Source organism: Anas acuta, chromosome 1 (assembly GCF_963932015.1).
Source record: "Anas acuta chromosome 1, bAnaAcu1.1, whole genome shotgun sequence".
In the NCBI taxonomy this organism is placed as follows: domain Eukaryota; kingdom Metazoa; phylum Chordata; class Aves; order Anseriformes; family Anatidae; genus Anas; species Anas acuta.
In genome coordinates this window covers 135,088,860-135,112,565 of record NC_088979.1, presented here as the reverse complement: position 1 = coordinate 135,112,565, position 23,706 = coordinate 135,088,860, and the positions used below count along the sequence as shown (strand labels likewise).

The 23,706-nt window shown below is 42.2% G+C and overlaps 1 protein-coding gene and 1 long non-coding RNA gene across 9 annotated transcripts in view; one reads left to right on the top strand and one right to left on the bottom strand.

Annotated features, from left to right (window-relative positions):
* Positions 1-6,469: 6,469 nt before the first annotated feature.
* On the bottom strand, positions 6,470-13,256 carry LOC137843402 (uncharacterized). Of its 2 annotated transcripts, none has more exons than XR_011089484.1 (3): positions 13,119-13,256; positions 12,349-12,445; positions 6,470-11,027 (listed from the first exon to the last, which is right to left on the bottom strand). It is a non-coding gene; the product is annotated as an uncharacterized lncRNA (long non-coding RNA). The 2 variants fall into 2 exon arrangements; XR_011089485.1 differs by lacking the exon at positions 6,470-11,027 and adding an exon at positions 11,043-11,675.
* Positions 12,717-23,706, top strand: part of DUSP16 (dual specificity phosphatase 16) — a 68,607-nt gene continuing 57,617 nt past the window's right edge. For 3 of the 7 annotated variants that reach the window (XM_068658532.1, XM_068658588.1, XM_068658553.1), the window contains exon 1: positions 12,717-12,910. The gene's annotated coding sequence lies outside the window, so the exon portion shown is untranslated. Of the gene's footprint in view, positions 12,911-13,070; positions 13,210-23,706 lie in introns of those variants that run through there. The other 4 variants (XM_068658516.1, XM_068658571.1, XM_068658528.1 and 1 more) reach the window with 2 other exon arrangements.

Below are 23,706 nucleotides of genomic sequence, written 5' to 3'. Positions count from 1 at the left end.
CCCTTCCCCTTCTTCTTGCTCTTCCTCTCTGCCAAGAACCTATTCCGCTTCTGAACAAGCCCTTGCTTGGTCTGGCTGGACTGGCTCACCTGTGATGACAAACACATCTGTGATGGCACCTAGCAGTCATTACAGTTGTACAGGACCATGCACAGTGAGTGTGCATCAGATGCAAGGGGCAGAGCAACATAAGGTAATACTTCCTTAACTTGGCTGGAGCTGCCATAGCTTGATCCACTGGCATAGGTTGATTTTAGAGCAAATTAATTTTAAACATGCATTTACAAGGGCAACCTGATCAGATTTTGCATTATTATACTCCAGTGAGGTTGCATGGGGATACATCCTGTGACTATCAAATGGCCCACGCCTGATCCAGTAAACAAGGACAAACACTCTTGACCTTCTCTTCCTAGTTTCACGTGACAGTGATGCTGTCACCTTACTTGGGAAGTACTATTGGTACTTACACAATGAATGTAAATTCTCCCGTTATTCTCCCTTGACAACTCACAGGGAATGGGAACAGCTCCTTAGGCACCTGGAACAATTTAGGTAACAGCTAAAGGGAAGTGGTGTTAAGCTCCTCAGTCAGGCACGAGCCCTGATCACATCCAATATCTGGGTGAGACAACAGCTCCTTTCTCTCATCTCATTTCCACACAAAGGGAACCTGAATGCCTGCTCCTGACAGAATGACAGTAATGCCATATTCAAGTGTCCCTTTTTGTGATGAGGGACCAGGATTTGCCCAAGTGTGACACTAGACCAGCTTAGACATGGGCCTGTCTCCAGAGATAGAGCACAAAACTGTTATTTCAGGTGATCTAGTGCAGAGTTCTTTTTGGTACTTTTGGTGCCTTGTGGTACTCTGAGTCTGCTCACCTCAATCTTGACTTCACTGGAAGGATGGCATTGAAATTCACAAGCTGCTAATCCAGAAAATTGACAAGTGTACATAAATATTAATTTTCTCCATCTGATTTGTATACAAGCATATAAATATATAGAATAATTGTAACCTCCAGACTGTCTCTGCCTCAAAAGCTTAACTGATTTGTGACAACTATTTGAAGATTTGGGGGATTAACTATAATTATAGGATCAAAATTAGAAAATGTCAGCTATTTTATGGAGAACATTCATGGTCAAACAGTGCTGTGTGGTTCTGCATACAGCAGAAGCTCCTTGTAGCATTGTGCCCTCTCCTGCATGTTCTCTGACAATTTTGCTGCTACACCCAGGCACAGCATATAGTAAGGCTTTATTAATTCCTGAAATGTTTCCCTCTCTGTAGCAGGGTAAAACGCAATGAAGAATCAGTACTTGTTCCTGTCTACTGGGGGATAGATGTCTCTGGAAAAGAGCTAAATGATGCTGTGAGGTGAGGAGCTAAGTATAGATGCTGTGAACAGACTCATCAGCGGTCACTTCACGGGATTGGGTGATGTCAGGCTAGAGAATAGCTCTGCCATCACCTTACCAGGTATTTTCCAAAAATGAAATACAGGTGGGGCAGTTGCATGTATGTTTTGTTATAGATTTTTTGTTGTTTTTACCATCTCCAGTTCTTCACACAAATGAGCTATTTATTAACCAGCTGCTACAATGTCAGGTATAAACATTAACCAAGGAAGAGATGAATCTACAGAGTTCAACAGCTGTTTACTAATTGTTCACTTTGCTTGCATATATACATGTATAGTCTTTAGCTGTCTAGTAACTTGTCTTACTGAAAGAAGAGAGCCCCAGAGCACTGTAAACTTGCTTCAGTGAAATCATTCCCTTCCCTCCACCTCCATCTTTTTTAACCTTCTTCAAATGTCTGTCTTTGTTAAGGAGAAAAGGCCCTATTGCTGAATCTGTGTTGAGACTGCTATGGAAAATTTTCCCCTGACACTGTCAGAAACATTATTCAGAGTCCCTCAGATAGTTACAGCATTCTTAAATGGAATACAACTCACCCTTTTCCCCCTTTAATGTGTTCAGCAGACAGGTGGCGACCCAACTGGTGGCAAATTCCTAAGTATTTATATCCTTTAACTCTCAAATGATATGAACAAGTAATAGGAAATGTCATGCACTGAGTATATGAATAATGTTCCCATTAATCAATCGTCCAAAATAAACTGGATTATTATGTCTGTTTTTACCATACTGTAGCTATTTGCAGATAGACATACTGAAAGAGCAAGCCTGATTCTTATCATCTCTGCTGTCAGTGGAGATTTAGGGACAGAATCTCATACAAGCTCACTGATCTTCCACATATGCTTAGGACAAGCACAAAAGAGATTCACAGATGTAGAATACCATCAAGCTTGAATTGTCTACTTTCTGCTTTCAGCATTTGACTCCTGCTTGGGCGTAATTTTTGATTGAGTATAGAAGCTCTGAGGCAGTGCACATATAGTTCTAAAGAATGAGATCTTTAGCTGCTATAAAATAGCAAGCAGACTTAGTATTTCAGTATTTCAAAAATGAAGTACAAATAAAACAAATGATTTTGGAATTTCTAGTTTCAAGAAAGAATGATTGATTTACCAGCTAAGTTGGTGACTGGTATCCTGCACTGCAATTCAAAGAATGGAGCTGAAATTTGTGATTCACACCAGAGGCCTAGTCTATCTCAAGTCATGATTTTCTTGCATCAGTTTTGGCAGAAGAGTACTACTTTTAATCCATGTGCCACAGGGCATCCAGGAATCTTAGAAAAGTGCCACTATGTACAGACCCAGTGCAACTCACTCAGTGTACAATATAAAAATCTCTCTCGAGGAACTTGTAGCTCCAGACAAGTGTCACTGCCGGTGTGGTACAGATTCTCATAAAAAATCTGTTCAGGCAAGCACCATGAGGCAAATTTATCTGCAGCTCATCTATTTGGTGTGCACTGTGGATTAATACATGCACAATCTGGTCAGTACATCTCAGGTCCCAATCCCTGAGTGCCAGACACTTTGCAGTGCTACTGCATTCCTGCTCCCACTCCTCCCTGAACCTAAACGTGGAGTCTGCAGCCAGGTTCCCACCAAAAGGCACTGAAGTCATAGAAAGTACTTACCTATTTAAAAGTGGGTTTGAAAGACTAGACTCTCAAACCACTTGAACATACCAGCTTGAAACAATGAAAACAGGATAGATGCCTTATTGATCAGGACAGATAGCATTGTACTGACTTTCCCTCAAATTTAGAAAAGATAGACGTCCCTGAATCCACAGTGCTGACAGCCTGCATATAATAGTGATAATTAAAAATAAAAATAAAAATAAAAATAAAAATAAAAATAAAAATAAAGCTCCTTGGCATTATAATATTTTGTAAAAGACATAGATGACTTTGTTGCTTTGTCTCTCTATATATTTGGCTTATAAAGTATATAATCTGTCTGCACAGCTATGGGAAGAAACAGGAGAATGGTGGTGCACCATTGCCTCTGCACCACTCCAGAAGTGCTGAGGAACTTTTAAATGAAAGTAAATATACCATATGCAGTTATACTGACATTTTATGGACAGGGAGGGGTGTTATTAAGAATAAGGATCTTTTTTATTATTATTATTATTTTTTTAATATGTATTTTCATATGCATTTGTTGTTCTTCCTTAAGGATTTAATACCTTCATTCTGTCAATTACATACACACAGCCTTGACTCATTTTATTCCAGATCCATTTTTTTCACACCCCTACCATTGTGAAAGGGCCTCTAGATGTATGTAAATGTAATTTGCTACCATTAAAATGTTAAATTACTAAGCACAACAACTTTTATTGGTCCAATAAAATACAGAAGCTGTGCTGCATTGCAGGCCTGCCACAGAGAGACAAAGTAGAGAGGGAATCCATGTATGTTTTTAACATTCACTGAAATTATCCAGGCCAATTAAAATCCATTATGTCTTATCATCTGATCATTGTACATTCTCTCTTCAATATGGATTTCAGCTTGTTTGTAAACTTCACCTGGGTACATGTTACTTCAACAATTTCTACAGTAGAAATTCATATTTAATAACCTGGCTTTATACTTTTTTGTTTAGCAATAATGAGATCAACCCTGCAACATATATTTTTTAAGTAATGACATACACCATCCAATCAAACTTCCTCCTGAAATAGTTTTGCTCATAGAAATTTATATATAGAAATGTATACACTGAAATTTCACAACAATTACAGGACTAACTTCATATTTGACAGATAAATTTTTCAGCCAGGGATAGTGATGCACAAGGAGACTTCTCAGTGTAAAATAAGGATACAAGACAGAGGAATCATATCTGCCACAACCACACCATACAACAATTTAGGTTTGAAAAGACCTCTAGAGGCCACTGGTCTAATTCCCTGTATACAGCAGAGGCAACTTGAAAGTTAAAATCAACTTTGATCAGTTCCATCCAAATACTGACATGGATGGAGAAGGCACAGGCTCTATGGGCACCAGTTCCAGTGTTTGACCACCCTCATTGTGAAGAGCAGCTCTTTTCTAATACTGTCAGGCACCAATGTCTACCTAACAACAGTCACAAAGGTCAACTCACTCTAGTTCTGCTGGATTAGCAAACTGAATCGACCCATTTTGCAGGGTGACAATGCCAGGTGCACAACATGGAACATGGCAAGAGCTCACAGTCAGAAGCAGAGGGTAGGAAACTGTGAACTGGAGTACCTCCTTTTGGCATCAGCAGCCTGCTGGATGGGCTCAACCAAGTTACCCGCCTGCATCTTCTCAAGCTTTGCACACCCATGTAAACAGACTGGCACAAGCTGTTTCTCCTTACCAATTGCTATTTGTTCTTGTTCTCATGTTGTGCTCTCTTATGCAGTGGTTCAGGCCTTTGCTCATTCACATGCTGCAAACCAAATGGGGGACTAAGCTGGGTTAAAGCTGAGTTTTGTTTGTTTGTTTTTTGGGGGAAGGTTTTGGCGTGGGTTGGGTCTCCAATCTAATTCACTATAGAGGTGAGCAACTGCTTGCCCCAGCAAAAGGATGAGGCAGTAGTGGGGCAGAACCTCTTCTTTCACTGGCAGCCAGCTTACAGTGTTTGTGCAACTGCACCCTGATCTCCTGCCGGAGCTATAAAGTAAAAAGGTATTTAAAATGAATCATCTGCTGTAATAACCATTTTTCTTAAACTGTAGCTGACATCAGTTAATTGTAACCCCTAGTACAAAATAACAGATGAATAAATGGGCAATTTCTGCAACTTAGTAATTAGACAGGCCCTTCTAGCAGGGATGTCTTTTTCCTTTTATATTCTGGAACTCAAACTGCACCTACCATTTTCCCATAAATGTGTCCACTGACTGGGTCACAGAAGAATCTATCCTTCTATGTTTCTATCTAAGGAGTTCTTCGAAGCTTACACAGTTGCCAGTGGATAATGTCCTGCAAAGCCATGCCCGGTACTTGAAATTTCCCCTCCTAAAAAACCTTCTCACCCATTTGATTTCATGATATCCCATTTAGGTTTTAAAAGATCATGCAGATGCACATTCTTCAGCATATGTTCCTGGAAGTCATTATTGTTTGATCCGTGGCTTGAAGCAAAATTTTTTTAATGACTGGAGAGTAAACAAGCTGAATCTGTATCTGAAGTAAGTGGGTGCAACTTTGAGTAAGTCATGAGAAATCTGTGGCAGACCTAAACGCACAAAACAGAATGCTTGATTTGCAGCCCTGTGCTTTAGTCTCACTCATTTTTCTCCCCTTCTTTATGTAAGCTTCACATAAGCTAAGGGTTTTAACATATTTATTATGATTCTTCCCCCAGCTACAAGAAGAACAAGTGGCAAACTGCACTAAAGCAGAAATGTTCTTGCAAGATTGTCAACCCCCCTCCGAGCTAAAAGCTGAACCGATACCTAACACACAGAAGCCAATGAGTTCCTGTCCATTTGAAGAGCAGTCAAGAGGGCAGTGTAAAAATAAACAAGCAGTCCTTCACCTCACCTCCACCTTAGATTTTTGAACTCAGATTGCTACTAAAATAGGCATATTCTAACCTTGCATCCTAAAAAATATTAAATGACACGCTCTGAAATTTTCACATGCTTCTTTTCCGTGTAACCTGATATTTTCACCTGTCCTTCTTGACAAACCCTGCTGTCTGTTGTTGACAATCGGGATAGTAGCAGACTGACGATTTTCTAACCAGTTTATTTGACAAAACAAGAGACTTGTCATAGTCCTTTTTTTTTTTTTTTTTTTTTTCCTATGAATGTTTTTACAGTGAGGCCAAAATATTGATGTTCTGGGTGTTAGCCACTTAAAAGTTTATATGAATGAAAGCTTGTAAATGAAGGTCATTGTGGTGCTCATGCCTTTCTTTCCCACACTACCAACAAGCAGTAATTAACTCAGTTTTCTTTTCCCTTTAAAAACTCAAGTTGTTCTTTGTTTGTTTGTTTTGTTTTCATTTCCTTTATGGTTTTGTCTGCCATTTTTTTTTTTTTTTTTTTTATAAGAGGCTCTTTTTATCTATTAAGTACATTTTAATGATTCCACAGAAGACAAGACAAATCCATCTTTCACAGCCAACTGAATAACAAAATAGTTTAATTTGAATATTACTGAAATACATAAAATGCAGCTGGTAAGCAGAAATAACATAAACAGTAGTGTATCAAATCCATAAGGTTTAGGATATCAGTTAGTTTCAGAAGTTGTTAAAGGTAGATAGAAACAACAAAATGGGTTAGGAGAAATAGTGAAAACTCTAAAACTGTCAGAAAAATTCCTCTCCTGTGTATGCCTTGAAAATAAAAATATGCAAAACTGGTATTTAATACCACATTTTATGCATTAACTTTCTACATTCAAACTTTGAAATAAATTTTCTGATTATGAGCTTACTTCAGTATGGTATCAAGACAGTAACTATGCATTCTGTGTTTTTATATTGACCGCGATTACATTTCACATATCACAACGTTAAAACATTTTATGGATGCTATCCTTTTCTATCAGATCCTTGGCACTGCTAATAAATATTCCATTCTAAGGAAAAAAACGAAAGTCTACAGTGTATCTAAGGTTGGTAATTTACTATACTGTCATATCATTTGAAGTATTCAAGTAGTTAAAAAGGATATGAGTAGTCAGAGACCTCATACATTTTATGTTGCCCTCATAATAAACCCAAATACATTTTAGTTCTGATTCATCATTGGCCACAAACAAAACATGAACATACTAAGCTACTCTTCAGATAGTATAAATTGGCATGGGAACTTAAGTGCTAGTTGAGCAATGATGATTTACACCATCTGTGCTTACAGTCCTTTGCAGGATGATTCCGATACCGGTACGCTAGCCTACAGACAAGTTACTGGCAGTGAGTAAAAGTTAACAGAAACAAAGGGAGGGAGCATTTATTGTGACTATTACCTCAATTTTTGGAATGTGATTTTTATGTACCCCTTTTCTTAAATTTAATTATTCTCTCTTTAGATACGCAGAAAAGTGAGAAATGTTACTAGCTGGGTTTCTCAGTAGCTGTAGATTTGTCTGAACTTGCTGTTTCTTGAGGACAGTATTTCATTATTCCGTTTTGTGATGACAACATGTTATTATGCTCTTTTTCTGTAAATAATATTCATTATGATCTCCGATTTCAAATGCCTTTTCAAAATTTAATCTTTCTGTTTCACATAGAAGTAATCACAGAAGTGGATTAACGTCAAGATAGCTGCCGTTTTTCTGCCTAAGATGATTAGGATCAATCAAAATTCCCTAAGCTTTACAAAGCCTGTCTATAGAACCATAAATTACAATTTTTCTTTCTTTTTTTTTTTTTTTTTTTGTCTACTCCCACTGTCTTCTACTGTCTATCTTGCTTATAGCTGTTTTTTCATCTCTAATTGCAAACCAAGCCAAAAAATTTTTGTGCAAGTGCTTAATTTTACTAAATGTGCCTGCTCGTGTAAATAAAAAAGTTACTCTTCCTTTGAACAGTGTAAGAAAGGAGAGGGAGAAGGATGAGTTAATGGTTGGATTTGGAATTTAAGACAACTTGGTTCAGTTTTCCAATCTGCTACCAGCTTGCTATACTACCATGAATGAGGAATTTTTATCTCAGTAACTCATTTGTGTATCCATAAAAAGGTATCCTGATAACTCCTCTGTCCCACAAAAAGCCTCCAAATAACAAAGGGTATTCAGAAATACTATAAAGATAGGGATCATGTAAATTCTTATTCAGTAATGGATATAAGATCTATTAAGTAAGGAGATATAGGGAAGCAGACAGCTGATACTAAAAACTTATTTTTTTCACTGTCCTTTCTGTTGTTCTGGTTCCTGTAATTCTTTCTCCCTTTCTCTTCCACTGCTCTAAATCCCCCAGTATTTCCTCCACTGTCCCACAGAGAGCAGGAGTTATCACTGTTTTGTCCTACATACCTACCAGCTCAAAAACATGTGCCTTCATTGAGACTCTCCTCTTGCATAACACGTCCAGCTTCTTTGAGCTGCTGTGAATCTGACAGTCCTGAAGAAGCTCTGGGGAAGTAGGATGAAAACTACCAACAGCAACAGAGTAGTGAGGCTATTCTATTCTTATTTAAGCATTTTCTGGAGGAATAGAGCTGCCCCAGGTCTGATGCACACATGGAAAGGAAGAATGAGGAGACATAAGTTGTTCTCAACTCAGTTTTCCCCTAAGCATTGCTACTCTGCACCTTCTGTCTCTGCTTGCATTTTTCACACTATTCAAAATTCTCTCCTTTACGCTGAGCTCTGTGATCTCCATCTGATCAGTTTGCTGATCTCCAAGTGCAAACTCTTCTCTGCTGCTCTTTTCCTCACTCTGTCTTCCATCTTCTATCCCTACTGGTTTCCATTCTCCTAATCCCCACGTTCTCATTGCTGCTCTCTGACAAACCCACACTGCTCCAACTGCCGTACCCTATTCTCTATGCCACCAGCTAGTGGTATCTAAAAATGCTACGAATGTTTCAATGTAGGTATCTCAGCAACCCTTCTATTTTTAAATACCTTGAAGAGCTATCTGTAGCAGCAATGTCTGGTATAGCAGTCTGCTCTGAAAGTAGATTAGGCCAAACTACACCATGGCCCTGAAGCTGTCTGTAAAAAGGTCATCACTTCACTTCCCATCTGCTGACTTGGGTTTCCCCGAAATCATTTCAGCCAAAACAAACCAGTTCAGCTGACCTCTACTATTTAAACTGCTTAAGCTATTCTGATTGACTTTGGCCAAAACAAATTTTGGGAGCAAACTGCCTAAATAGCTTGCAGGTAGGTAGGAGTGGCAGTAGGCTTCAGCAGAAAGTAGCTGTGACAGTCACTGGGCAGCAGGCTGGGACTAGTAACCTCTTCAGCAATCCAACTTCAGGCTGTGGAGGAAGTGAGTACCCACATGGGGATTTTAAAGCATGGTAAATTTTGTGCTTTAAGTTCAGTTCTCGCTTATTTTGCAAGAGGTTCCTCTGGAAAACCACTCCTTTCCACTGTGCAGAAAAGATGATGTCATTCAGACTGTCATCTTTCCCTTGTTTAATCACTGCTAACTGATTAACCAAGTGGAGTGTCAAGACATCCATTAAATGGAAAAGGAACAAGAAGTCAGGCATGCTGGCTTTTACACATAAACAAATAGAAACCTTTATAAACAAGGTGTACAACTTCCAGTTCTTAAAAGTAGCCATCTATTTCCCCTCCCCAGCCCTCCAGCAATAGGGGCAGCACACAGTGACGCACTTAGAGTCATGCTTGCCAGAAGCAGAATGTGATCCGTGGGGCGTGCAGGCGTGTCAAAGTTCAAAAGCTGTTGTATTGTACGTTGGATAGTCACTATCATGTTTTTTGCCCTTGTTTTACCCCACACTGACATTTCAAGTCTTCTTACCTCCTAAGCTTGATAACCAGACACAGAAAAGGGCCATTAGCATTAACTCCTTCAGCACTGCTTTGCCAGAAAAGGGCTGTGGGTGTGTTCTGAGGCAGATAAAATCCATTGCCAGACACTTAGTACAACTTCAGAATGCTGGGGAGGGAAGGTCAGCAACCAGGGACTAGCAAAGCCAGGCACTCCTTCTCTCAGGCAGATGGTTCAGGTGTGCAGCTTGAAATGTTTACAACATTGAGGCCTGATCTCTGTTTTGTGACTGCATTTCAAACTTTTTCCAGGAGCCTGCTGTGCAAGTGGTAAGGAGGGAAGAAAGACTTTCAAGAAAAAAAAAAAAAATTAGGCTGAAGTTAGACTGACATGTAAATGAATTACTGCTCCTTCATGAGTGACCACCTGCTGGCTGAGGCATGCTAACTGCCAACATGTGCACGCTTAGCCTGCTGCAAAGAGGAGGTAAAGAGAGTGGCCTTTAATCTTAATGAAGCAAGATCAGATGCTGCCACATTTCAGCCCTCCAGACTATTTCTCTTTGTGTCTTACCTCAGCCTGCAGGAGTTAATCATGATATATCTGTGGTTTAGTCACACCTTTCATTATATTAATCAAAAGAAATCCTGATTCTGTGTTGGAAAAGCTTTAACTTGCCATCCTAGACTTTTCTGTAAATATCCTTTTTAAGCTACAAAGCAAAATATTCCCCCCCCAAAAAACACAAAACTTTTTATGCTTACAATTTTGCCACTAGGAAACTTTTCCAGTTTCCCCATTAAAAAAACAACCACCACCAACAAAACCACATACATAACATGTTACCAGGTTTAGATGATAAAAAGGAAGAGAGAATTCAAATGTTTTTCTTCTTCAGCATGCATCCCTTTCTGGTACTCCCCACTTCTATTTGTGAGGATAATTGTGCTGGAACTATTTGTTCTTGCACTTCTCTGGTATGAATGAGCTGGTGCATTGGCTTTGGCCTTGAGTTTCTCTGGCACGCTCTCTGTTCTCCTTCGTAGAAATGGGTCACTTGTAGATCCATTAACCACTAGCCAACTGTGCAGACTTTCCATACCGTGGGCATTTTGGGGGCTGCACAAAGTATCTTTGGGGCCACTGGTTACTTGAGGCAAAAAGCAAAACTGCTCTTCAGCTCTGTAAAATACACATGTGCAAAATAGTAAATGCACCTATGCCTAACCACAACGTCTGCACAGCTTTTGCTCTTTCTTTGGTCAGTCTCGTACAGAGACTGGGACTCTCTCTTGGGACTGACTTCTCTGTCTTCCATGCATTTTTCACTCTCTTGGAGAGGACAATGCTGTTTGGTATGACTGCTCGCAAGAACTCTTCTTGAGGAAGTTCATGCTTAACTTTTTAATAATAAGCTCTTTGTCAAGGTGGTTCTTGGCCAATTGCGCTGGGACAAAAACCACCACTGCATTATTTCTGTGAGTAGCCTGCTTCCAAAAATACCTATCACACTACATGTTTGTTTTTTTTTTTTTGTGACTGATAAGTGTACACCTTTCCAAAGGTGCTTTGTTTGAACAGATGACCACCAGAGTGTAAGGAGCCATAGGGTTAATCCTCTTTCTCCTGGTGTCTTCTAAGGGTATGGGGCCCAGGGACTCAAAGGCCAGCAGAGAAGACTGACCAGAGTTTGAATTTTGACACGAAAGATGCCTCGTGCACCCAGCACAACTGGCAGATGACTGCAATGATTTTGGTGATTTCTCCTTCTCCCAAGTGCGCGAACATCTGCACAATACCCAGGTAGGACTGGGACCACACATCAAACCCCTGAATGGCACAAGTGCAGCATGTTAGTTAAAACCGGTACCAGCCAGAATACAAAACGCCTTAGACAAAGCAATTACGTTTCTGCGTGTCTAAATATTTAGATTTCGCTTTTATTTTCCTCACACTGTTGGTCTCAGAGCATTGTTTTTACTAACAGGGCTATTCGAGGGGTCATGGCCCTCAACTTGCCACGGAGCTCCACCGCGGGCCCGGGCCCGGCGGGAGCAGCCCCACGGCCCCCTGGGGCTGGGGACACAGGGGACGAAGCCGGCCCGGCCACCACGGGGCCCGGCCCGGGCCGTGAGGGCAGCACCGCGGCCGGTGGCGGTGACCGGGCCGGGCCGGGCAGCCCGTTTGAATCGCTCGGCGGCCCCGGCTCCTCCCAGGGGCCGGCCCCGCAGCTCGGCCGGGGGCCGCGGACGCGTGTCCCGGGCCCCCCCAGCGCCGGCCCGGTGACAGCAGGGCAGCCGGAGCTCCTCCGGCCCGGCCCGGCCCGGGAGCGGGTGTGCAGGGCCGCGGCCGGCGGGCCGCCTCCCGGGGCTCGTCTTCCCCCGGCTCCGGCTCCCTGTCCCCCCCTCCCGGCTGAGTGCATTCACTGGGATTGGTTTCGGATGACGCCACCGCTTTATTTTTACAGCGATGACCTCATCCCAGCAGCCTGAAGTTTACTGACCAGCAAAACTCTTTTCTCTCTCCTTCCTCCTCCTCCTCGGGTCTGTTCGCTCTACCCGTTTATTAGGAATTGTTTGGTTCCTTTCACGAACAGTAGCCTTAAAAAATAATAATAATAATAAAAAAAAATCGAAACAAAACAAAACCAAACCTCGCCACCAACCCCAAAGTTTCTTCTCCTTCCGATCTCCAACCCCCTCCCGCTGTCCCTTTTTAATTCTCTCAAGCCATCTTGGGGGGAAATGGGGGGGAGAAGACGAGAAAAAAAGCTCCAAATGTTTCCTTTTTCTTCTCTCCCCTCCCAACCTTCATGCTTCCCCCTCTTAAAAAGACCAGAATAGCGCTTTTTTTTTTTTTTTTTTTTTTTTTTTCCTTTTAAATCGCTGTTATTTTTGACTCGAAGAAGGCGAAAGAGGCGCTTTCCCAGCGGCTGGAAGGAGACAAAAAGTTGCTTTCTGGCGGCAGCGGGGAGAGAGAGAGGCTGGTGGCAACTTTTATCCCCGCCGCGGGGACAGACCCGAGGCAGACAGACAGACAGACAGACACAGACGGGGGGTGCGACAGTAAGTGCCGGGAGAAGCGCAGGGGTCGCCGCCGGGACCCCCGGCCCGGGGCAGCCCCGTGGGGCAGGGGGGGGCCGGGGGGGCCGGGCCGGGAGGAGGAGGACGAGGACGAGGACAAGGAGGAGGAGGAGGAGGAGGAGGAGGGAGGTGAGGGAGGGCTCCCGCCGCCCGCCCTCCTCTCCCATGCCCTTCTTCGCCGCCCCCTCACCTCCGAAGGAGAGCGCCGGCCGCGGGCAGGTCGCTGCCCCGCACGGGCAGGCTCCGGCCGCCTCCTCCTCCTCCTCCTGTCCCCGCCGATGGTAAGGAGCAAGGGGCCGAGGGGGACAGGGGGGCACCGGCCCGCCGCAGCCCGGCTTCCCCAGCATCGGGGCCGGCCGGGACCCCGAGGGCAGGGGCGCGTCCACCTGCCCCGTGGCGCAAAGGAGGGGGCGAGGGGCTGCCCCGGGGAGCGGGGATGCGGGGCAGACCCCCGGCTTCCTCGCCGGGCGCCGGGATCACCTCGGGAGGGTGGCTGGGGGTGTGGGGATGAGGCTGGATGTGCGCGGCCGCCTTGCCGAGCGGGGCAAACGCACCGGCGCCCAGTCTGCCTTGCACCGCCGCCAGCGGCCGAGGATGCTTTCGAGCCCCGAAGGACTCCCGAAGAAACCTGAAGTGCTAAGCTGGGCTTGGGAAACATCTAAATTGAGGCAGCTGACAAAATGGAGGGCTGCTGTGGAGTCCAAGAGTGAAGCAAACTGCAAATTGTTAACCTGACAGTGTGGTCACGTAAACTTGTAACTCTGTGGCTTGTGTTGGTACACAGCCTGACAGATCCCCTCTTCTGCCTTTATTTTACTTTTTTTTTTTTTTTTTTTTTTTTTCCTAGAAGCCACAGGGAGGGATGATGAGCTCAGCACACACAGCGTGTGCAGAACAAGGTGTATGGGATGTGCCTGTTGCAAAGCCTGGCCAGTGGCAGGTTTTTTTCAGTGGCCCAAGCCATTTTCTTATATGTCAGATGGAAAGGTGTCTTTTAGAAAACAAAACCAAGGAGAAGTTACTTTATTCTACTGCTGTTTCAGTTGGTTGAACCAGAAATTGATCTTTTGGTTTTTCTATAAGTGAAGGGTGTAGTCATAGTAAGCTGTATTGTCTGAGCTATGACTAACATTTTTTGTTCAAACATTCTGTGTATACCCAGCAGAATAAATAGAATAAATAGTGCATTTTTAAAGCTAAAAGCAGTTTTAACTGTTTCTCCTTGCCGGAATGTGTTTTGGGGGTTCTTTCAATAACCTTAAAAAAAAAATCCAAAACCCCAAAATGATTTTGTATTCCTCACTTTAAGATCTGTGCTATTCCTGGCAGTGTGTGGTTTGCTAGATACAGAACTTACGAAGTCACAACTGACCAAACAGGGGTTGGTTTAGACTCTTGTGTTTTGAGGGGAGGTGGAAAAATAGTAAGTCTTAATTTCTTTTTATGGCATTCATCTTGCTGCCCATTGGAAATTGAAGCATTCATCCCAGTTGTTTATGTTGGTTGGTTGGGGGTTTCTATTTGAATGTGGAGGAAGTATGCAACAGGGGTTCGTATAAGTATTTTTAGCTGTAGTTTTTAGTTGCTGAAGATATAAAGAATAGCGATATTCAAAAGTAAATCACGCATTTACTGAATATGCTTATAAATATTGTTAGAAACAAATCTATAAAAATGTTTGAGGTGTTATGAATTCTGTTCTTTGTGCTTTTTAATACAATAGTGCTTCAGTCTGTCTTAACACACAACTTCAATGTCTCCCTTTAAATGTACAAATAAGTGAAAGCAGCAGAGAAGTTGCCAGTTCTTGTTTTAGTTAGAGGTGGTAGCCACAAAACGTTCTATGATTTAATGTGTGTGCAAAGGTCCAGAAAGCCCAACCAAGCATTTAAAATCTCATTGCATTGTTTAAAAATACATAAATATGTTCCTGCTCCAGTAGGTCTCATTTTGTTAGCTACCTAAGCAGATATAATGGAACAGAATCAGCTTTAGTCACACCAGAACAACTTCTGTAGGAGAAAATGAGCTCAATTTATCTTTGTTTCTATAAAATGCATGCTCTTCTTTCAGCAAAGTCAGCTAGCCTAACAAGGATGTTTGCTTTTAGCCAGAATAACTTCATTGGCTATAGGAACGGTATTGGCAGAAGCTCTTTGGGAATGTGTTAAATGGATTTCACCAGGAGCTCCGTCTCCCGAGCCAGAGCTGTCCACTCGCAGGTCCGTGCCAGCCATCAGCCCATGGGCAGACTTGTGGATGCATCTGCCATGTGCCCTGCACCTTCCTTGGCCAGATCACCCTGCCCTGGAGGCCTGTGCCTGCATGTGCACAGCTGTGAGCTGCAGACTGGGGGAATGAGGTCGCAGAGGATTGCTACAGATGGGATAGAGTGAGCGGTTCTGCTGTGCTTCTGCCTGTATGATGAGTATCAGTGATCCGGTAGGCCTGAGGAAACCTTTGGAAGGCAAACTCAGGCTCTCTGCTAGATGCTAAAAAGGCAAGATTAGCTGCTGATCTTTGTTACTTGCCTTGGTCTTCAGGTTCTAATTAGTGCGTTGTGCAGTAAGAGCTGTTTGCAGAGCATGGGCCTTGCTCAGTCACACAATATTTCATTTTAGTTTCCCAAAGTTCATCTCTTTACTCCCCACACCTATTCAGAAATATTCATTGTTTGTAAAACACATTTTCCAAGAAATGCACTAAGTACAGCTGAAACACTTTTTCCTCAAGAAAACCAAGTCATGATGACACAAGAACAGTCAGGAAAGAATCAAGGTCATTCTTGACATGCTGACAATCTTTAATAGACAGATTGCATAGAGTAGGTATTGTCAAAGGATGAGGGGTGGAAAGAGTGGTGCATCCCTCCCTTTTTCTTTTGTCCTTTTTTTTTTCTTTTTCTTTTCATTCAACTCCCAGGAAGAACCCTGGGTTTGGCCTTAATATCCTGTGGCTGTCCTTACAGCTTTGTTGTTAAGCTGATCAAATGACTAAAATTTTTCTTGTAGTCTTGTAGAATTTTGTCCATGGTTGTGTAATAGCACTTTTGTGTGTTATATAAGAAGAATCATCAAGAATCTGTTTTTCTGGGTAACAGGAAAGTTATCCCTGATGCATTGAATGGTATGTTCTCTCTCCTTTCAATTCCTTACACATTGTCTCCACATCTTGTGTAGTGACATGGATAGATCCTCTACAGCATTTTAAATACCAGTACCTACGTGTCAACATTTTAAGTATCAGTACTGTTTTTCTGATTTACATGGTGTACCTTTTTACAAGCAAAGGGCAATGCGGCATTCTCAAGGGCTGTCAATTACATACGTGGCTTCTACTTTCCGAAGGAATCAGAAGACGTGGGCAATGGGTTGCCTGGCAGTGTGTGTCGGGGCACCTGCCTGGGCTAAAGCCCGCCATACTGAAGGTCATTGGTGTGGTGGGGAAGCGAACACTGTAACTTTAGGCTGCTTCCTCCGGGTTGCCTCAGGAATCCTATCCTCAGGTGTGTTGTTTTTCTTTTCCTTGTATCACTGGTTTGATAAATAGTATCACTGTCCTGATGTCAAAGCTAACTGAGAAGAAACTGGCTCTGGAGGCTGAAGAAACAAGGCTAGAAGCTGAGATGCCCCACCTACTGCAGTATTGCTATCGGCCAAAGAATGCCATCAGACCAGGAGAGTTGATGTAACCACTTCTTTCCTTGCCTTATCTGACCCTTTGATTGGTATTAGCATGGCAGCTCCAAACCAGGCATCCCCATTATAGTTATTCTGGAACTTCCCATAACACTTGAAGGAGGCCAAAAATATGCATCAATGGTAAAGTTTGGTGTCTTCCTCTCAGGGTTTGTATAGCTTTAATCAGAGCAGTTCTTGGTTTGCTTATGGTTAGGGCCTGTTGGCAGCTGTCATAGTCTCCAGTGGAGATGATATTGACCACCAGTGAATTACTATTCCTCAGTGATGAAAGCAAATCTGCATCCTGGGTGTGTGTACGGAGGACGGGAGGAAAGACGGGCCTGAGTTCAAGGCCTTGTGTTTCCTTTTGCTGAGCTGTGTAGTCTGCTGCTGAGCCAAGACTGACCTACTCAGAACTGGCTCTGGGAAGACTGGCATCTTTCCATTTTGTGTCTCTATGAAATACTTCTGCTGATGAAAAAACAAAACTTAATAATTGGACAGGCTAGGAAAGAGGGGAAGGAGTGCTGCCTCAGTGACAGGCTGCAGGGAGGTGCGGTGACCCGCTCTGAGACGGACCTGCTCCTGTGCTGCGGCCTTGCTGCTCTGGCACGGTGCGAAGCTATAACACCTGTGCTGCGGGAATATGCCAACAGCACTGCTGAAACAAGGTCCTTCACTGAGATGAAGTCTGTTATCTCTGCTCTTTGTTTGCCACGATGTAGGCCATACCTAGCCAGTAGGAAGTTTCTCCTTGGCATATTCTTTGAGGTAATTTTGCCCTGTGTAGTACAAGTTCTCAGAAATTAAGATCAGTTCTTTGCACAGACCTCCTCAGACAAGTTTACGGTCACATTTTGTCTCAAGCTTCAGTTATGAACTTCTGTAAGACGTTCAGCAAATAAAGATGTACAAGTGAAGGTGTACAAAGATTCTTATTATTTGAGAATGAATGTAATCTTTTTCTTCTGTAAGATTTTTATACATGCTATTCAGAGTGATAGCCTGCTACATTAGTGTGATTTTTTTTTTTCATAACTGTGTTCTGTTACAATTTTCTTCAGTAGAAATCTGTGATACAAGCTTTCTAATACTGGGACTAAAACAGGGTTTCCAATACTGAGACTTAAACAGTGTCATCTGTTTTCACTAGGCTTCATGCGATTTTGCTTTGTTATATTAATCTATGAAATGAGCCTGTTGTACTAGATGACAGATCTGTGTTTTATGCAAATGTCTTTTTTTTTCTTTTATTTTTTTCTATTTTATATCCTTGCCTGCTTGCGTTAATGCTTTTACATAACTAAAGTCATTGTGGGATGCAAAAAGATGGATCTGAGTGTGTAATGTAGCAACATTGGAATGAGAACTTTACGGAGAGCATAAATCGAGGAGGACAACAGAGACTAATTGTATGAAATTCCTTTTGTGCACATGTTCTTGAGTTTGAATAACTAGTATGTATTCAGCCTGTTGGATTAGAAGGCTTTGGCACTGCATGTGTAGCATAGATGTTGCTCTCAAAATAGGAGAGCAATTCTCCCTCCCCCAACAGTATTCCAGATAAAATTGATGCATTACTGTGTTGTGCTCCTACTGAATCCCTAGTAAAGCATGTTTGAAGGCAGAATAATTCATAATGTTAGGGCTATAAACACTACACTTTTAATAACCCAAGTGTTTTTGCTTCTTGATTGCTTATGTGAGTAAGAATCATTCACCCCAGACTTTAAAGACTCAAATGCCATGTCAGGACTTGGGTTTCTACCTGCAAGATCGTGCTTGCAGAATGACTTTCTTGATAGTGCATATTTCACTAGCCATATGTAGTCCTTTGAGCATAGAAGCCATCCATCTTTGAAACACCAGTTTCCAAATATATCCAAGAAGTTTGAACTATACTTCAGAGGGCCTTTCTCAAGCATGCCATCTTACCACTGAAACAAACCCTAATTTCAAAGGTGGATAAGCATTGAGAACATATTCCCCTTAAGAATGGGCATGGAATTATTTTCCAGTCACTGTATTAATACTATCTGGTGTAAGTATAGCACCTACCATCCATATGATTCCCACAAGTATTTCGTTACAGGTGAGAACCTGCTTTGGTGTTGGGATTTCATAGTTTCTTTCTTTAAAAATGTTGCTTGTGTATCAGCGTTTTCTCTTGCTTTCCAGCTCTGCTGTCCCTGGCAGTTTCATGGGAGGCTATTTAAACTCCAGAAAACTGTGAGGGAAGAGAACTGGAGGGGGACAGAGCAATCTGACAGAGTTTCTCTTCTAACCCCATTGTACACAGAAGTACCCTTCTAAAATAAGGGAATTTAGGTTGAGGCTTCTTACTAGTAAAACAAGGGGAGCAAGCAGAGTAAACTTGGTCTCAAGAAAGATTCATAAAGCTTTGCCAGTTTTTGAGCAACAAAGAAAAATATTCCAGCAAAAAATAGAGCATTAATCTTAGTACATCAGACTAATGTATTATTGGGTTCAAATAAGTCTGAAGGTTCACGCTAGATTGAATCCCAATTAGCAGATGACAAATGGTGTCTCCACTTTTAGTAGGGCTTCCTCTGCCTCTCACTGATGTCTGGGTGCAAGACATGTATGCTCCAAATTGAGGACTGGCTGTGCAAGAGTATCTCTTGCCAGAGCCTGTTCAGAGTTCTGCGCTGACGGTGAGTCTCTTCTCATCACATTGGGACCGAGTGCGTTCTTCCCTTTTGTCCCAAGCTAATCCTGCACTACTTCTGTCTCTTAAAACCTCTCAAACTCTATATGATGAGTACTCTGAGGTGTTACTGGAGAGATGTAAACAACGATGACTGGTCTCTAGGTTCACAGTTCCCTGTCTCACTCAGACATGGCAGCTGAAGGCAAACAGGCAAAGTCTTTATGAGGGCTGGTAAATTCTGTGTTCTTCTAGATAGGGCATCCCCTGCCACCTCGTTTGTTTCTCTCTCTCTCTCTTTCTTGCATGTAACTTACTGTCTGAATATGTATGATTACATATATTTTTTCTGTTCTCTACTTGTCAGTGGAGTGGGGTCTCCTGTTCAGTGTAGCTGGTGAAAATCCACCACTTCTCATGGATGACACATTGTGAGCATGCTGTCAGCTTCCCAGTCCTCCATTCTGCTTGTTAGGTGATCCATGTTTGGATATCATCCAGTTGACACAGCCTGTTTCCTCGCAGTAGCTTACTGAGCGTGTTGGCTGTGATTTCCAGGTGGACCTATTTGAAGATGTCTGAAAAATCTGTTCATCCAGCCCAGACATGATTATGTGACTAGGCCATTTGTTGCCTATTTCCTCTCAGAGTACTGCTGAAAATTAACTCCTTCAAGCATAAAATAGATGAGAAAGAATAGTAATACGAGCAGCACATATGTCTCTGAGGCAGTAGTCAGGACAGCAAAAAAAGTGTTGAAATACTATCCCGCACCATTGCACATCTTGCCAAGATGTGCAAATTCTCTCTTCCCATGGAGAGACCCACCTTTTTCTGCCCGCCCTCCCCCCCACATTTATAGGCCTTGAATCTCTTTCTCTGACTGAGGTTTGTGTGACTTGCCAGCTCTCCTGCAGGTGTGACCTGTGCTGGAATGAGGAAGTGTGCAGTATCGTTTCCCCTTCTGCCTAATGTATGGTTAAGCCTATAGAAAAATGTGGAGGAAGCTCAGGCATTCTGTTCCTCTGACAGTCTTCTACAAATACAAGCTATTAATGACCATTGCCTTTAATGGACAAAAACAGTACTGGCAATTCCTTTGTGCACTTTATTTAATGGCGTAAGGAGCAAGCACATTGGCTATTTTTATTCAAACAGCCAGACATAAGCCAGTATGGCAGAGCGACTATGAGATGTCTGCATAGCTACATCAGAATACATCTGCCCTTTAAAACTAAGTTGTTTTTTTTTCTTTTGGTTACAGTATTTTGAGAGGGTTCAACCAATGATCTTTCTTTGGTCTGATCTTTCTTACTGAGTCATGCCATAGATTTTCAAGATTTTGCATTAAAATAGGCAGAACATTCCTTTCAGTACTGACTTTGTCAACTGTTTCAGTCAATGATGAGGATTTACTGCTGTGGGAGAGGTGGGTGGGTGGCAAAACAGGAGCCGGTTCAGGTTAAAGGTTCAGTTCTTGTCCTTTCAGGAAGCTTCTGGACTATCTGTTCATACGTGCTGCTGAGTGACAGGCGCACAAAAAGATCTGAGTACAGGGACACTGTTAGCAAATGCTAATTTAAAGATATGTAGTGTTTGGGGAATTTTAAAAAGCTGCCAGGTTCCTGCATTTTTTTAATTTATTTATTTCCCCCCTTTTCCTTGATGAGGCTATCTACTTTGGCAGTAAAATGTCTTTCACGGCTTGACAATCTAAAAAAAATTATTTTTCCATTGATAATTTGGGGGTGAGGGACTGAAGTATGCAATTGTTTTTTTGGGGTGGGTACGTGTGCAATGAATACTTATAACTGAGTATTGACATGTGTTATCTTCAGTTCAATTTCATACAGAAAAAAATCAAACTTCAAGTCTATGGTAGATGTTAGAGGTCTGGGGGGAGGAGGGCAGGGAAGAGAGAACAAAACAAACAAACAAACAAAAAACAACAAACAAACCAAAAAAACTCTTTAATGTTATGCTTTCCCTGACTTGGAACCTGTCTGATACTGCAGTAAATACCTTGTAGTCACATATTTTTATGTATCTGTACTTAACTAAATTATAAAGTGTGCTTACTCCGGGTCCTGCACCTGGGATGGGGAAACCCTGGCTGCACATACAGACTGGGCGATGAGACGCTGGAGAGCAGCCTAGAAGAGAGGGATCTGGGGGTCGTGGTAGACAGCAAGTTGAATATGAGCCAGCAGTGTGCCCTGGCAGCCAGGAGGGCCAACCGTGTCCTGGGGTGCATCAAGCACGGCATCGCTAGTAGGTCGAGGGAGGTGATTGTCCCGCTCTACTCTGCGCTGGTGTGGCCTCACCTCGAGTACTGTGTGCAGTTCTGGGCACCACAGTATAAAAAGGACATGAAACTGTTGGAGAGTGTCCAGAGGAGGGCTACGAAGATGGTGAAAGGCCTGGAGGGGAAGACGTACGAGGAACGGCTGAGGGCAGTGGGCCTGTTCAGCCTGGAGAAGAGGAGGCTGAGGGGAGACCTCATCGCAGTCTACAACTTCCTCGTAAGAGGGTGTCGAGAGGCAGGAGACCTTTTCTCCATTAACACCAGCGACAGGACCCGTGGGAACGGGGTTAAGCTGAGGCAGGGGAAGTTTAGGCTTGACATCAGGAGGGGGTTCTTCACAGAGAGAGTGGTTGCACACTGGAACAGGCTCCCCAGGGAAGTGGTCACTGCATCGAGCCTGACTGAATTTAAGAAGAAATTGGACTGTGCACTTAGTCACATGGTCTGAACTTTTGGGTAGACCTGTGCGGTGTCAAGAGTTGGACTTGATGATCCTTATGGGTCCCTTCCAACTCAGGATATTCTATGATTCTATGATTCTATGATTCTTACAAAAATCTTATTATTATACCCACCAAAGTAAGGCATTTCTATTGAGTGTTTAATGTTTGGTCCAGCTGTGGTATTACTTTTCCATACAGCCAAACGTTATCCTTTGTCAGCTATTTATCACTTATTTACCTGTGTTTTCTGTTTATATTGGCAAAGCATGCAAGTGTAACTTCCTACTTCAGAGGTCTCTCCCTTTCAAATGTCAATTGTTACACATCAAAGCACAGCTGGAGGAGTCTACCTATTGCTAGAAAAGAGTATTTCTTTTTTTTTGGGGGGGTGGAGTTGGGACACTCATCAAATAGCTGCTTTGTAATATTAAGAAGGTAAAGTAATGAAACCAACCACATCTTTCAGCTTCACCACCAGTAGTAAAATAGGCTGGCTTATGTTTAACTCAAAATATAGTACTATCTTACTATCTTCTAATACATGTGGACAGAGCTGTGACCCTTCTGCTTTTACTCAAAATGTTGTTAAGTTGCATTAGTGGGAAAAATACTCAGGCTTATCACTTTCTGTAGCTGAAGCTTCAAACAGCATGTTCAGTTCTAAAATCTCTGTGCTATCGGCATCAAATTCTGTCACTGTGGAAATAGTAGAGAAGGGAAACATACAAAAGGAACAGGGAATAATGGAAAAGAGGTATCGATCCTCTTTTATCGATTCTGTGGGAAAAGAGCACCCTATGCGCTAATAAGGAAAAAAAGGAAGAAAGTGGAGGCAACAGAGGTGACAACTATTAAAAAAAAAAAAAAAAAAGAAGTTCTGCATTGGTTGTACATGACGATGAGCCTTTTAAAGCACAGGAAACACACTTGTAATATGACAACAGGATAGGGTCATTCCGCTTTTGCTAGTAATACTGAGCTTGTACTAGCAGATAACAAAAGAGTTATTTTCTCTGTGTATGAGGAAAAAACATTTGATAAAAGTCTAAGGATAAATTTTAGGAAATATAGGGAAAAGGGTAGCTTCCAGTGAGGTCATGATAGTAAACATTATTTGTGCATCTAGAAAATAATTTCTAAAGATTTAAACAATAACGAGTTGTGCATTTTGCCTTCCTGAGTCTGCGTTTTGGTTTATAATTAGTGTCACTGCAGATACATGTTCCAATCTATATATGCTGGTTTAGAATGCGTGGTGGCTGCTGGGAGAGTAATATTGCATGGGTTTGTGTATTTCGTCTTTATCAGTAGGCATTTGTCAATATTTAAGAAAGAGTTGGTTTCAAAATGTTGCCCTACAGACAACATTTTCATGCTGGAAACTTGTATGGTTCAGAGTCATGGGCCTCAAATAGCAAGCTTCCAAATCCATGTAAAGACGTGTTTTTCAGTGCAACTGAGATGGGGAAAATGACTTGTCTATGCATTTCTGTTGTGAAACAGATTTCCGTTTCACAAAAAAACTAATAATAAAATAAAATAAAAATAATAAAAATTATGCTGTCAGTGAATTATAGTTGGATTTTGTGTTGTTTTATTTTTAATCAGATATGTATGTAGTTACTCTAGATGGAGAATAAGCTTTTAATAAAAGAAAAAAAGGTTGGCAAATCTTGTGTTCA